The sequence below is a fragment of the Bombyx mori genome, chromosome 6 (genome assembly GCF_030269925.1).
Source record: "Bombyx mori chromosome 6, ASM3026992v2".
Classification (NCBI taxonomy): Eukaryota; Metazoa; Arthropoda; class Insecta; order Lepidoptera; family Bombycidae; genus Bombyx; species Bombyx mori.
In genome coordinates, this window is record NC_085112.1 from 6,952,985 (window position 1) to 6,968,811 (window position 15,827).

Consider the following 15,827-nt stretch of genomic DNA (forward strand, 5'->3'; position numbering starts at 1 on the left):
CGCTCACAGTTTCGAATTTCGTATGTATAAAAGTTACTAATTATATTAGAAGAATTTGTCGTGTGTGGAAGTTATAAATTATTTGGTCAGAGTTTAACGGCAACCACAAGAAATAAAATAAAATTCAGAATTTCGTCAACAACAATTTTGAAGATATATTTTACTACAAAATACAAGCTCCAAAAACAGGCATTCGAATCGTTGGTCTACCGAAATGTGACATCCACGTTTCCGAACAATAATATTCAGGGAAACAATACCGATCACTACCACCACCAGTTACTGCTTTAATTCATCCAATATCAGTATCAATAGCAATTTCCTCATCTATATCTACGAGTATAATAATAATAGACGCGGACAAGTGACACACGTCATCTAGCCCCAAACTAGGATTATCTGTACTATAGGAAACAGAAATTGATATGTATACGTTTAAATGTATACATAATATTGAACACCAAAAAACAGAGAAAACAAACCTATTCATCACCGAAATGATTGCTGATGGAATCGAACCCACGAACGTTGACCCTGCAATCAGGGGCCCTAATTGCTGCATCACCAAATCATTCGATGGTGCAGTAAGTAATAACCCTATGGGCTGGATTAACCACTTAACACAACTAAAGACTGTGAATTCGTTCGTCTACACGTCTACACGTATATCATCACTACATAGTATAAAACAAAGTCGCTTTCTCTGTCCCTATATTTGTCCCTATGTATACTTAAATCTTTAAAACTACGCAACGGATTTTGATGCAGTTTTTTTAATAGATAGAGTGATTGAAGAGGAAGGTTTATATGTATAATAACATCCATTAAATAGTCGAGAAATCAATAATAAATTACAGTTTCCGAAGCGAAGCGAGGGCGGGTCGCTAGTACTGAATAAACAAAATAGCACATTATACTATAAAATGGAAGTAATAAAATAACAATTGGTTCGAATTTGGAATAAAATTACTGATCATACCTTATTCTAAGCTTACGTCAGTTTTCGTATAAAAAAATGTCATTAATAACTGATTATTAGAAATGTCAACAAACTAAAATATTTTACTTTATAGTTGTGCATTAGGTGGCAAACATAAGTACAAAGAGTAGACGCTATGACACTGAAGTACGCAGTTTATTATGTAAGCCTATCGGATGCTTCTATCCTATCTCTATGTTACAAAGTTGTATAGATTGTACTGTACCGTAATACTATACAGTACCAGTATTAGTGGGTCGCAAACAAATTGTCGCTTTGTCCTTTGAATGGGACGTGAGCAATTACGAGGCCTAAGACCGTCATCTCGACGCGCAGACGCGTTTCGTTATACTCTCGTCGTATACAAATAGCGAATTGCATTGATCTTATTTATTGAGGGGTGGTCGATTTAGATTTATTGCAAATAAATGAACCACAATAATTTAAACAAAATCCATAGCCTGGCCAAGGTTCACTAAGAATTTTGGAAGAAATGTAATTTTCGTCATGACAATCCTAAACGAAGCTTTTATCCCAAATAAGTACTCGTCAAATGTATATAAGTGATGAAATGGTCGGGCATATCATTTTCGGGGAATATCTATTAATCATACTGTGAATGATGAGCACTTGGAAATATACAACAATGTGGACGATTCTCCACCAATAAAATGGTCATGGTAAACTAGTACCGATGTAATATTATGGGCATTATCGTCGATGAGCCTGACATCATAATAATATTATATGTATATAGATCAACCTACATAATGTTTTTTAATAGATATATTCAAATAGATTACAAATATCTATATACTGTTGAAAGAATATTATCTTAACACTTCCAAACAAACTATCTAAGTTTCTACAATTTTGTAGACTGATATGACATTCTTAAGATCAAAGCCACAATAATCTCATAAGAAGCAACCGTTTGCATAACACAATCTTGCAAATTCACAATAGTAGTCTGCAGTATCTTTAATAAAGCTATTTATTTTCCAATATCTACTCACATAGAAGTCGCTTGATGTTTTGTGTTTATATAGATGAGCAAGTGGTTCCGGAAGTTCATAGATACAAAAGTATACATGCCGTCACCACGAAACATGTGGCTGAAGTCTGATTTGCCAAAAAATAATGGTCAATCTACCATTCCCACTCGGAATGTACAAAACACTACTGTTTTGTTGGAGTACTTTCTATTTATTGTAAAAGTGTAATCATTCGTATGCGATTTCATGACAAGCAACATACTTGGAATACATTCAACCGACCTAAATTTTGACTAATTGTGAACCGGCCTCATATATTGCACATCAGACATTTTATCGTAGCCAGTTTTGTACTGTACTCCATTCACTCACTCTGAAATTTAATGCTTAATTACTCCTTTATCACATCAGCTACTGGATTTTTAGTTTCTAAAAATAATGGGGGACTGATATTTATAAAGGACTAGCGACCCGCCCTCGCTTCGCTTCGGAAACATTAAAACACACATGAAACCGAAAAAAAAAAAAAAATTTTTTTTAAAAAAGTAGCCTATGTTCATCAGGGACAATGTCGGCTTCTAATGCAAAAAGAATTTTTCAAATCGGTCCAGTAGTTTCGGAGCCTATTCGAAACAAACAAACAAACAAATCTTTCCTCTTTATAATATTAGTATAGAAGAAAAAACAATTCGAGTGTTTATTAGAAAATGTGCAAGATTACATTAAGTTGTTTTTAAATTAGGTGACAAACAATATTGACTTCGAATCTTTACCTTGGATACGCACTTTTAAGATTCTGTACCCTTCATCTCGGTATTTTTTGTTACAGAGTTACCTTGGATAATAAATAAAGAAAGTTTTTGCTCTCTAAAATTCAGCTGCTTCTAAGTTTGAAATACTATTAAATCCACCCACGGTATAACCAAGATGCAGTTTCCATTTTCATTTCAAAAATAAAACCATTACTATTCATAATATTCGATCAATATAATTCTATGCTCTAGTCTACTGCAATTAAAAAAAATGATTCATCACAAAAACGAATACTGTAGAGCAAAATTATTTTCGCAATAAAAATAGCGGGGCGTTCTATTTCATGTACATGATAAATTACTGTTGATATGATGAATATACCTACCTACTTATCTGTTGTAATGGATCTTTGTAACAAAATAGTAGCCACTTTCAAGTTTTATGACATTCAACGAAACATTAGTCGTAAGAAGCTGTTGAAAATAGCAGAAGTTATTTGTAAGTGCATTGTGGAATTACTTGCACTTTTATAATGAAGTCACTACGCGATACTACTTTTAATGTACACATAATTGTTTTTGGGGGTAGGTGTCAAAAGTGAAACAAGTGCTTTAAGTTTGAAAATTAAAATTAATTCATTTTATTTACATTATAAAGATTTTGTGATCCTTTTGTGTGTCATTAAGTATATATATGCATTTTGGCAATATTTACATGATTTAAGCCAATAAAAATACCACCTGCCAGCACCCCTTGAAACAGAAACATAACTATGTCGCAATTATCTGCGATTGAGGTTGCTCAAAGAAACCTGGAAGAGTGCTTCACGAAAAGAATGGCCGATCTTGAGGCACAGCTTCATGCTGGAGGGCCTGCGAAGGATACAGTCTCCAAGGTTGCGGAGGAATTCCGAACATTCCGGGAACTTATATTCTCTATGTTGAAACTTCTTCGACAGCAGATTGGTGAGTGCACTCGACTGGTTGATGCGATCGAGACCAGACATCGTCGAAAAAACCTCATCTTTCTGGGAGTCCCTGAAGTTCAAAACGAAGACTGCACCGCTGCCATCTTGGATATTTTGCATAAAAAAATGCTTCTGAATACCTCTGCTGCTGACTTCAATGTGTGTCACCGTATAGGAGCTACTAATAAGGATCATCACCGCCCAATCCTGGTCAGATTGAAATGCTTAGATACACGGATGTCGATTTGGAGGACGAAGTCCAAACTTAAAGGTTCTCCTGTGTCCATCAAGGAATTCCTTACAAAATCTCGACAGGCGGTGTTCGGCAAGAGCCGTCAGTATTTTGGTGTGCGTCAATGTTGGACGCAAGACGGGGTCATTATTATCAAGACTGCGGATGGAAATCGTCACAGATTGACCACTATGGATGAGTTTAGCGACCTCGCAGTTAAATATCCTATTGTGGATGGTAAGCCAACATCAGCTAAGGGCAGCGTCTCTAAGGCGGCACCGGCTATCACTGTGAACTCGAAATTGCGGAAGACCTAGTGGCCTGTGTTTGTGTTTTTGTTTTTTTTTTTTCACTTTAATTACTTAAGATTATTCGACTTTCACTAATATATTTAGTCTTATGACTTCACAACGTATGTATATCATTATTTTCATTTCACAATTTATGATTTGATGATTTAAATGTTTATCATTGGATTTATTATTTTTCACTTTTACTTTTATTCACGTATTGTTGATGTTGATGTTGATATGTTTCGTGGGTAGATTAGTGGCATCACGGAGTATAATATTGTCATTGGCAAATGTTAATGTGTTTGTGGGTAGTCTTGTTAAAATAATTAATTCTGTAAATTTGACACTTGACAGACTGTTTTAATTGACTGCGTTCACAGATAAAATTTGCCTTGTAGTTTACTTTTTTGAAGTTTTAATCAGAATATTGTTGTGGAGATTTGTTCTTCATTATTCTAATTAATTGTTTTTTTTTTATTGTAAATTATGGCCTTTATTATGTTTTTCGTTATTAATATTCTTTATTTTCTGTTTCTGTTTTATAAGGTATTGTAATATATTTTTTTGTTTTGTATCATCATCCTGTGTATTTCAGCTGGCGGGTGGTGCAGAGACATTGCGCGTGCATTACTTTTAAACGTAATCTTTATTTTTATTTTATGGTAGTATAGTTATATTTATTTTAGTTTATTTTATATATTTATTTATTTATTTTATTATAATAGTATAGTTATAGTTATATTATTCTGTTAGATTTAATTTGTATACAATGGAATGTATTGATGATTCGTTTCTTTCTGCTAATGATTCTATGCTGTCATCTGATAACGATAGTTATTGTTCACTTCCCGATTCCCTTGGAGACTGTATACGGCAGACGTTTGATAAATCATCTGACTGCCTTTTAAATGTATGTCACATTAATGCTCAAAGTATACCAAGTCACTACAATGACTTATTCATTACTTTCACTAACACTAACGTTCATGCTGTCTTGATTTCTGAGAGTTGGCTTAAGCCTCATTTACCTTCTGCTATCTACCCTCTCGATGGCTTTACTTTAATACGGAATGATCGTATCGATGCCCGAGGGGGCGGCGTTGCTATATATCTCCGCAGTAACATTTCTTATAAAACAATAGCTTGCTCGTCTGCTGATTCTTCTACACCTGTGGAATATATCTTTCTTGAAATTTCTATGAAGGGAGCAAAAATTGTTCTCGGTGTCGTATACTGTCCCCCCAACGTCGACTACTTCTCCAGTCTCGAGCCGATTCTGGAATCTTTAGGGTCAGATTATTCACATCACATTATCATGGGTGATTTCAACACCAACTTCATAGCTCCTTTATCCTCTCGTTCCCGTAAACTTCAGGAAATCATTAGGTCTACTGGTCTTCATGTCTTGCCTCTACAGGCTACTCACCACAACATTAATGGCGATGATACTTGGCTAGACCTAATGCTGACCTCCACTCCTACCTCTGTACCCACTCACGGTCAATATCCTGCTCCTGGTTTTTCCCATCACGACCTCATCTTTTTATCCTATACGATTAAACCTCCTAAACCACAGCCCAGGGTTTTGTCCATGCGTAGTTTTGGTCGTATGAATAAGGAAAATCTATGCAAAGACGCTTCTAAAGTGGACTGGGACCAACTAATATCTTCACCCTCGGTAGATGAAAAGGTTCACATATTCAATGAGGTTGTCCTTGGGCTTTACAACACTCATGCGCCTATCAGAAAAATTAAACTGAAACGCCCACCAGCTCCTTGGATGACTGAAGGTATTCGGATGGCTATGAGGCGCCGGGATCGGGCTTTTCGAAAATTTAGGAGGAATCGGTGTAATGATAACTGGACTAAATTTAAAGTGTCGAGGAACCGGTGCAATCAGATGATACGTAACGCTAAACGACGCCACATTCTAGAAAACATAAATTCCGCTTCGCCTGCCGATATTTGGAAATTCCTTGGAACTCTGGGTATTGGCAGACAGCGTCACTCTGATTTTCAGGCGACGATAAGTTTGAATGACATCAACTTTCATTTCTCCTCTGCTACACCACTAAATAATCAAACGAAATGTCGCACCTTGAACTACCTGAATGGTTTGTCTCGACTTAATGTTGACTCCTTTGAATTTTCTTCGGTTGCTGTGGATGAGATCAAAAATATTATCCTGTCCATAAAATCGAACGCCGTGGGTTGTGACAATATAAGTCGCCGTATGATCGTCACAATCCTGGATCATCTTCTGCCAGCTATATGGCACATCACAAATTTTTCCCTATCATCAGGCTCTTTTCCTTCATTGTGGCGTAAGGCTTATGTTCTTCCTTTACCTAAAATTCCTAACCCTTCCCTTCCAAATCACTTCAGGCCCATATCTATTCTTCCCTTTCTATCCAAGGTGATCGAGGCCTGCGTACACAAACAATTGTCGCAGTTTATTTTCCGGAACAACCTATTGAGCCCTTACCAGTCTGGCTTCCGACCAGGTCACTCCACCGTTTCCGCTCTCCTTAAAGTGGTTGGCGACATTAGGACAGGTATGCAAGACACTAAAGTCACAGTACTGGTACTAATTGATTTTTCAAATGCGTTCAATGCCGTCAATCACGATATCCTCCTATCTATTTTGTCCTATATTATGATCTCTCCTACAGCACTGGAATGGTTTTCATCATATCTTCGGGGACGCCAGCAGTGTACTCGTACTGATGACACCTCTTCAAGTTGGTGTAGTGTCAACTCTGGCGTGCCCCAGGGCGGTATTTTGTCTCCATTATTATTTTCTATTTTTATAAATTTCTTAACACATAATCTTCAGTGTGCGTATCATCTGTATGCTGATGACTTGCAGCTTTATAGACAGACGACTGTGGAGTCTATTTCTCAGGCAATAAACCAGCTAAATAAGGATCTGGACTACATATGCAGTTGGTCAACTAAGTTTGGCTTAACTGTGAATCCAACGAAATGCCAAGCCATTATTGTGGGCAGTCCTCGTATGATCCAACGCTTAACTACTATGTCACTCCCACCTATATTCTATAATGGTACAGCAATTCCGCTAAGTTCCGTGGTTAAAAACCTAGGCCTTTACATAGACTCCACACTCGACTGGAAAGCTCAAGTATCTTACGTTGGACAAAGAACCTCTGGAATTCTTCGTGCTCTGTATCGCCTCAAGAATTTCTTACCATCAGCGACCAAGACTATGCTAGTACAAGCCTTGATCTTCCCTATAATTGATTATGGTGATGTGTGTTATTTTGACCTGAATGCAGACCTTCTTAATAAACTTGATCGTCTTCTTAATAACTGCATTCGATTTATTTTTAATCTTCGTAAATATGATCATATATCTTCCTATCGTGCTCAGCTCAAACTTCTACCGATTCGCCAGCGTCGTAATTTACGTGCACTGACGACTCTTCATTCCTTACTTATGTCTCCCGAACCTCCTTCCTATCTAACTTCCTATTTTCAATATCTTCACTCCAGCCATGAGCGGGCCCTACGTTCTCTCAATAGCCTATTAATTCGTTGTCCCACACATAGTTCTAGTTATGTTCGTAACTCTTTCGTCGTGCAATCTGTTCTGCTATGGAATGCGCTTCCTCTCGAGATCAGGACTATTACTAACCGCTGCACGTTCAAGTTAAGGGTTCGGCGAATGCTGTTGGAAAAGTTAGCGGAATCCTCATGAACTTGATGAAATTATTTGTTAAGGAAATTTATTAATATATTCCTTTTAATACTGTATAAACTATTATATGTATGTATGTGTGTATATATGTATGTATGTATGTATGTGTATGTATATGTATATGTATATGTGATTTTGTATATATGTAGATATACTTTTTTTGTATGTATTCGTTACCTAATATAAATTTCATTGCACCTACCACTATTTACTCTGCACTACCTTTGGTTGACTGGTAGAGAATGCCTTAGGCATTAAGTCCGCCAATGTAAATTTTACATGAAGTGTAATAAATAAATAAATAAATAAATAAATTGTACTTAGTAGCAATAATTTTTTATATTTAAATATTTAAATGGATCTTAATTTAAGTAAAAAAAAATAACAATAATAATACTTTATATGTAGCATTAAACTCTTTGTTTGAAGTATTTGTTGCATATTAGTGTACAACATTTATGTGCATGTCATTACACCTGTCTTTTAATAAAATCTGTTCAGCTGTACTGGAAATTAACTCTGGTCAAGAAATAGACGGGCGAAGGTCGGATAGACAGACAAAAAGTTTACAGACGAACATTTTACTAAATAATACAATAAATGATTAGGAAATTGATTGCGGGCGAAACAGCGAGCCACGCCTATAGTTTTATAAAGTTCTGATAACTCATTAAAGTTTTTGCTTTAGTTTTTATGCTATTGATTCATCCTCAAAGTTGTTCGCCTGCCTGACGCATTAGAACTCCAGCGTAATTGTATCCCTTGATAGGAGGAGCCGGCCAGTTTACTTTTAAGCAACGTAGACTTCGAATTCATTCAACTGGATTATAAGTAAAATGTAGATTTTTTTTACGGTTTACGTAATTCGATAAAACAATAAAGTCTGTATCTGTGACTAGAACACATTCGCATAGTGAGAATTAAAATGATCCCACCCAATTTAAGGTCAATGAGCGTCAAAAGGTTTTAACCTGCAGTTTACGTAATTCACGTTTTAATCGTAATTACATGTTAATTTTATTTTAACCCTGACACTGAAATTTAGCGATACCGAGCTAACTAAAATTTATACGACAGATTAGAAACTTAATTAAGTGGGCGACAAGAAACGAAGTTTGGAATATGGACTAAAAAGAAACTTATAAATGAGATTTACCTATAAAAATACCTAAACTTAAGACACGATTTTACTATCCATAAACGCTACGTAAGAAAAATAAAAAAATAATTGATCAAATATTAATATTGATCGAAGAAAATTTTAGTGTGTGGCAAACATCAAATTAAACGACCACCTGTATTAGAATTTAAATCTAACATTCAGCTTAATTAAAAACTACGCATTTACATCGACGGAGTCTTCGTATGAGTAGATATGACGGTCATGTTATTGTACATCTTCACAAAAACCGGCTTGACTGGAATCATATTTAGAGTGGTCGTTATAAAACATTCACATTTAAGTTTAATACAAAAACGTATTTTGTAATGGAATCTCACACGATAGCAGCAGATAGAATAATATACATAAAAACCTAACTACCTACTTTTAGTTTTAGCTAATGATTTTGATCAATATTAACTTCGATCGTCATGACAACTAGTTTATTAATGTTAAATTCTAACTCGAATACAAAGGCTACCTTATATAGGTACCTACTTGAGATCTTAGAACTTAGGTGCGTGGTGCATTTACGTTGTAGATGTCTATGGACTCCAGTAACCACTTAACGCCAGGTGGGCTGTGAGCTCGTCCAAACAACTAAGCAATAAAAAAAAATAAAAAATAAAAATCATCAATGCATCCGCAGAAAAGAATATTACATTGCCACTATTTGACACAAAGATGATATCATAACATTTGAATCGTGATGATTTCTAGTAGATACTCAAAGAAAAAGAATTTTCTAAGTCTGCACAAAATACCTAAACGTTAAGCTGTTCAAAATTATGTAAACAATATTTTGACTTACGTCGAGTCATACAAACTAAGACATCATTAATTCTCGTAGCACTAGTAATCGTTAAGAAGCTGTACCTAACAACGCGCGTTACAACCTTATCAATAATATAATGTGACCAATGCATTACGCAATGAAATGGCGCAAACGCACCAAGGCAGCGTCGCTCGCCTGCTAAAAAGGGAAACCGAAGTATCCATACATTATGTTCACAGTATGAGATCCACTTTTAAGCTTGTAAAGAATGATTGTGAAGAAGTAATTAAATACAAAACTTTCATCAACTATAAATCTTAGTGGTAAGCCCTGTAGGGACTCTACTTTTTTTTTTCACAAAAATTATTCCATATGGACACATGTTCCAAATGTTGTTTGTTTATAGTGTTTTACTGCAACAATTAAAATATATTAGAAAATAAGCAATCATTCTAAGAATTTATACTCAAGTATACCTATAGGATAAAGTTCCGATAATCTGCCCTAATACTCTTTTAAATATTGACGCTTGTTGCGATACATGATGTCTACTCAAGAAAAACAAATATAAAAAGTCCCATAAGTTCTTGTTCTACAAGGATGGATCTAGACATCCCGCAACCAGTTTAGCGGCTTTATTATTTTGATTTTTCTTGTCTATGGTATAAAAATGTCGTGTCTTCAGAATCATGTTACTTCCACAATTCTGTTTTCGTGAGTCCAAACTCTTTAAAAAGTGAAATTTTGCATTTGTTTATGCAATTTAGAACATTGGTCAATTTTCGTCTACACACTGTGAACTGTAGATGTAATTATTTGTCTAAAGAGTTATAAATCAGGATTTTTTACCATGTCTACAACTTTACAACTGACTTCCATGAAAAAGTCTCGTTTCATATGAAAAAAAAACCCTTTTTTTTATTAAATATTACTACATATACTATAATTAACTAAATTAAAATTAATAAACTAAAATTAAACCCTGTACCAACCCGTCTAGCCAGCGTGGTACCAGTAGGCTAATAAACCTCCAAAATGATTGCACACTGCAGAACCAGGCCCCTAGTCCCCGGCGGCCCCGCTATTTCTGGTTACGGTAGCGGCCATGGTAACGGCGGGGCAAGGGGTGCTAAGAATCCCCGGCAGAGATCCGGCTACCACCCCCCTTCACAACGACAACTGGCCCTGGTGACATACAACGTGCGCACTTTGAGGTTGGACGAGAAGCTAATAGAGCTGGAAGAAGAAATGAACAAGTTGCGCTGGGACGTTATTGGTTTATCGGAGATCCGAAGAGAGGGGGAGGATACGAAAACCTTACAGTCCGGCCACTTGTTCTACTACCGGGAGGGAGAACAGAAGTCCCAAGGTGGTGTTGGGTTTATCGTCCACAAATCTCTCATAAACAACATTGTGGCCATCGAAAGTGTGTCGAGTAGGGTAGTATACCTTGTCCTCAAAATCTCAAAGCGGTATTCGCTGAAGATTGTACAGGTATACGCCCCATCGACGTCACATCCAGACGATGAAGTGGAAGCTACGTATGAGGACATTAGTAGGGCCATACGTAACTCCCAATCACATTTTACCGTTGTTACGGGAGATTTCAATGCAAAACTGGGCCGTAGATGCGATGATGAGTTGAAAGTGGGGCCATTTGGATTTGGGCAGCGGAATCCCAGAGGACAGATGCTGGTGGACTTTATGGAGAAGGAAGGACTCTTTATGATGAATTCTTTCTTCAAGAAGCCGCCACAATGGAAATGGACCTGGTTGAGTCCCGACGGTGTAACAAGAAATGAAATTGACTTCATCATGAGCGCCAACAGACAGATATTCAACGATGTCTCTGTGATCAACAGTGTTAAAACAGGAAGTGATCACCGAATCGTCAGAGGCATGTTGAATATCAATGTCAGACTGGAAAGATCGCGTCTGATGAAGTCAACGCTTCGACCGTCGAATGCACAAATCCAAAACCCCGAGAGCTTTCAACTCGAATTGGCTAATCGCTTCGAATGACTAAACAGCTGCGCATCAGTGGACGATGTAAACAGCAGGCTGGTAGAGACTGTCCGTACGGTAGGGTCCAAATTTTTCAAAACCCACCGTAAGAATAGACCTCAGAAACTATCCGACCGCACCCGAAACCTCATGGCTAGTCGACGTTTGATGACGCTCCAAACTTCGGAGGACGCTGAGTCATATAGGCAACTCAATAGACATATCATGAAGTCCTTGCGACACGACCTACGCTCCTTTAATACTCAGCGTATCAAAGAGACGATTGAGCGAAACCAAGGCTCTAAAGTGTTCGCAAGAGACGCTTCTATTGGGCAAAGCCAGCTGACGAAGCTGAAGACCGAAGATGGACGTGTAACGTCGAATAAGCCAGAGGTCCTGCGGGAGATAGAGAGGTTCTACGGGCAGCTGTTTACCTCGGTCTCAGCTGAACCGCAAGGTTTAGCTGCAGACCCTAGAGCCAAGCTAACCCGACACTACACCGAAGACATCCCGGAAATCAGCCTGTACGAGATTAGGATGGCTCTCAAACAGCTTAAGAATAACAAGGCACCGGGCGAGGATGGAATTACTACGGAGCTTCTGAAAGCGGGCGGGACGCCGGTACTGAAAGTCCTTCAGAAGCTCTTCAATTCCTCTTTGCTCGATGGAAAACCGCCACAGGCATGGAACAGGGGTGTTGTGATCCTGTTCTTCAAAAAAGGTGACAAAACCTTATTGAAGAACTATAGGCCCATAGCACTGCTGAGCCATGTCTACAAGTTGTTCTCGAGAGTCATCACGAAGCGTCTCGAACGCAGGTTTGATGACTTCCAGCCTACCGAACAAGCCGGTTTCCGAAAAGGCTACAGTACCATAGACCACATACATACGCTGCGGCAGATTGTACAGAAGACCGAAGAGTACAATCGGCCATTATGCTTAGCGTTTGTGGACTATGAGAAAGCCTTTGATTCCATCGAAACATGGGCGGTCCTTAGATCTCTCCAGCGGTGCCGTATTGACCACCGGTACATCGAAGTATTGAAGTGTTTGTATAATAACGCCACCATGTCAATCCGAGTACAGGAGCTTTGCACGAAGGAAATCCCTGTAAAGAGAGGAGTGAGACAGGGAGATGTGATATCTCCGAAACTGTTTATCACTGCTCTGGAGGATTCCTTCAAGCTTCTGGAATGGCAAGGACTTGGCATCAATATTAACGGCGAATACATCACTCATCTTCGGTTTGCCGATGACATCGTGATCATGGCAGAGTCGCTGGAAGATTTAGGGCGTATGCTCGGTGACCTCAGTAGGGTTTCTCAACAAGTGGGTCTTACAATGAACATGGACAAAACAAAAATCATGTACAATGTCCATGTTGCACCCACCATAGTTACTGTTGGGAGCTCTACTCTTGAAGTTGTTGACGAATATATATACCTAGGACAGGCAGTCCGATTAGGTAGGTCCAACTTTGAGAGAGAGGTCAGTAGACGGATCCAACTCGGATGGGCAGCGTTCGGTAAACTGCACAACGTCTTCTCGTCCAAAATACCTCAGTGCCTTAAGACAAAGGCGTACAACCAATGTGTGTTACCAGTGATGACGTACGGCTCGGAGACGTGGTGCTTCACTAGGGATCTTTTTAGAAGGCTCAAAGTCGCGCAGCGAGCTATGGAGAGGGCTATGCTCGGCATTTCTCTACGTGATCGAATCCGAAATGAGGAGATCCGTAGAAGAACGAAGGTTGCTGACATAGCTCGTAGAATTAGTGAACTAAAGTGGCAATGGGCCGGCCACATAGCACGAAGAGAGGACGGTCGATGGGGCAGAAAGATCCTGGAGTGGCGACCACGTACTGGCAAGCGCAGTGTGGGACGGCCACCTACTAGATGGACCGACGACCTAGTAAAAAGCGCTGGGTATCGTTGGATGCAGGTGGCAATGGACCGGTCGCACTGGAAATCTATTGGAGAGGACTATGTTCAGCAGTGGACGGCGATAGGCTGAAATGATGATGATGATGATACTATAATTTACGATGATTCGTATTTTAATACAAAACTTATATTTATAAATCTTGACTACCACGTACAACCTTAATATTATTATTTTAATATATTATTATTTTACTATACTGAGCAAAATCTGAGTTTCGCGTTTACATACCAAAACCTAATGTTGTTCCTCACAAAGTTGTCGAAACACTATGGCGAGTGATTTCCTAATTGAATGGAAGTCACATTCTACGAATGCAGTTTCACGGTAGAATTCTAACTTTTAAATGAACAACGGGAATTCTGAGTTTAAAGAGTTTTGACATCAGGCGGAAATGTCTGTAAAATACGGAAGACTAAATGTACACTTCGAAAAAAAAATCTTTATTCATGTAAGAGTATTATTCATTATCTGTGAACTATGTTCATATGTTATGCAATCCCCGACTTACACCCGCCTAAAGCGATGTTATGACCTCGTTTATAATGTACGATTGTTAGCACAATTAATTGTGGTACTGTGTAAGAATAACACTGAGCCTCGTAATAGCAAGGTTGTATACCACACGAACCAGTACCATAGATGAAGCTTTTATTCTTTGACCAAATACGCTATATTAAAAAATAAAAATAAATTCTAAGATTTTCGCCTTCGATCAATATTTTCGCTAGTTAAAGTTTTGAAGCTACGATTGCGTGACGTGACGCGCCGTTGAATCGGTATGAACCATTGTTTAAAATAACATTCGATTAGAATATTAATATAAAAACAAAAGTTACAAGCTATCCGTTAAATATTTAAATAAATAAATACATTCGTAGATTTATTATTACCCGGATTATTAGATTATTTACCCGGGTCAAAAATAATACATTTTTAATTTTTTTTAAATATTCTTTGATGTATGAATTATCCACTGAAATCTAACAATTATTAGTTGTGTGTGTGTTAACATGGTGTTTCTAATTTATCTACATATTATTATCGTATTCCTTATTATCGTATTACTTTAGATCATATCAGTTGAGGATTATTTTAGTTCAATAGATTTAATTTATCGGGCCAAATTAGATTTGGCATTACCTAATTTATTAGGGATTTCTTCTTTTCTCCCTCTTCTTCTTCTCATGTGTTTTCGGTACCGCTAAACACTAGATAATTGTTAAGGTACAATTTAAATGTGGAACTTTTTTATATGACTCCTAATTAAAATATCTAAATAATAATACTGTATATAATAGTAACCACGATTTGTATACCATATTTTCTCATCAGGTAAATGTTTCATTTAACCTCTAACAATGTTTTATAAAGAAAACCGTCGCGGCGTGGTTCCTTAACTTTTATAAATTTTTATTGATTAGTTCAATTCTGAGATCCGTAAACATGTCAATAAAGTGCTAAAATGTCGAGGCCGATATTCAAGCGTTTGTACAATTTAAATTGAAATGTATTAGTAGTTTCCAATACAAAACGCAATTAAAGTTTGCTTGTGTGTGCCCTCGTCTGTTCTTTTCTTATCGAAGATCACGGAGTTAAGTCGAATATATTTTTATTGTTATTTGGCTCATCTGACGGTCATTTGTCACCGACACTCTTAAATGTTAGGAACGCCAAGGACATGCCCATCCGCTGCCTAGTGCTGAGGACGCACTGTGAAAGAACGAAGTGCTTGAAGATATCTTATATTATAGTATGGGTGAACTTGTTGAGTATTGATGAATAAAGTGAAGCCAAAACTGTTTTGTGGTCAATTCCCAGTTCTTCAGCTACGTCGTAACTACTGAAATGCCGATCTTGCTTCACTTTTTAAAAAATGGCATCCATTTTATCCGTAATAGGGCGTAACCAGAGCGATGTGCATCTTTGACATCAAAATTTCCGGATTGAAAACGCTTAAACCAAATTTGTGCTACTCTCACAGACACTGCATTAGGTCCATAAACAT

At 37.5% G+C, this 15,827-nt stretch overlaps 1 protein-coding gene across 1 annotated transcript in view; it reads right to left on the reverse strand.

Moving 5' to 3' along the window:
* Positions 1-15,827, reverse strand: part of LOC101741926 (uncharacterized) — a 51,051-nt gene that overhangs the window by 32,311 nt on the left and 2,913 nt on the right. The gene's annotated exons all lie outside the window — the stretch shown is intronic.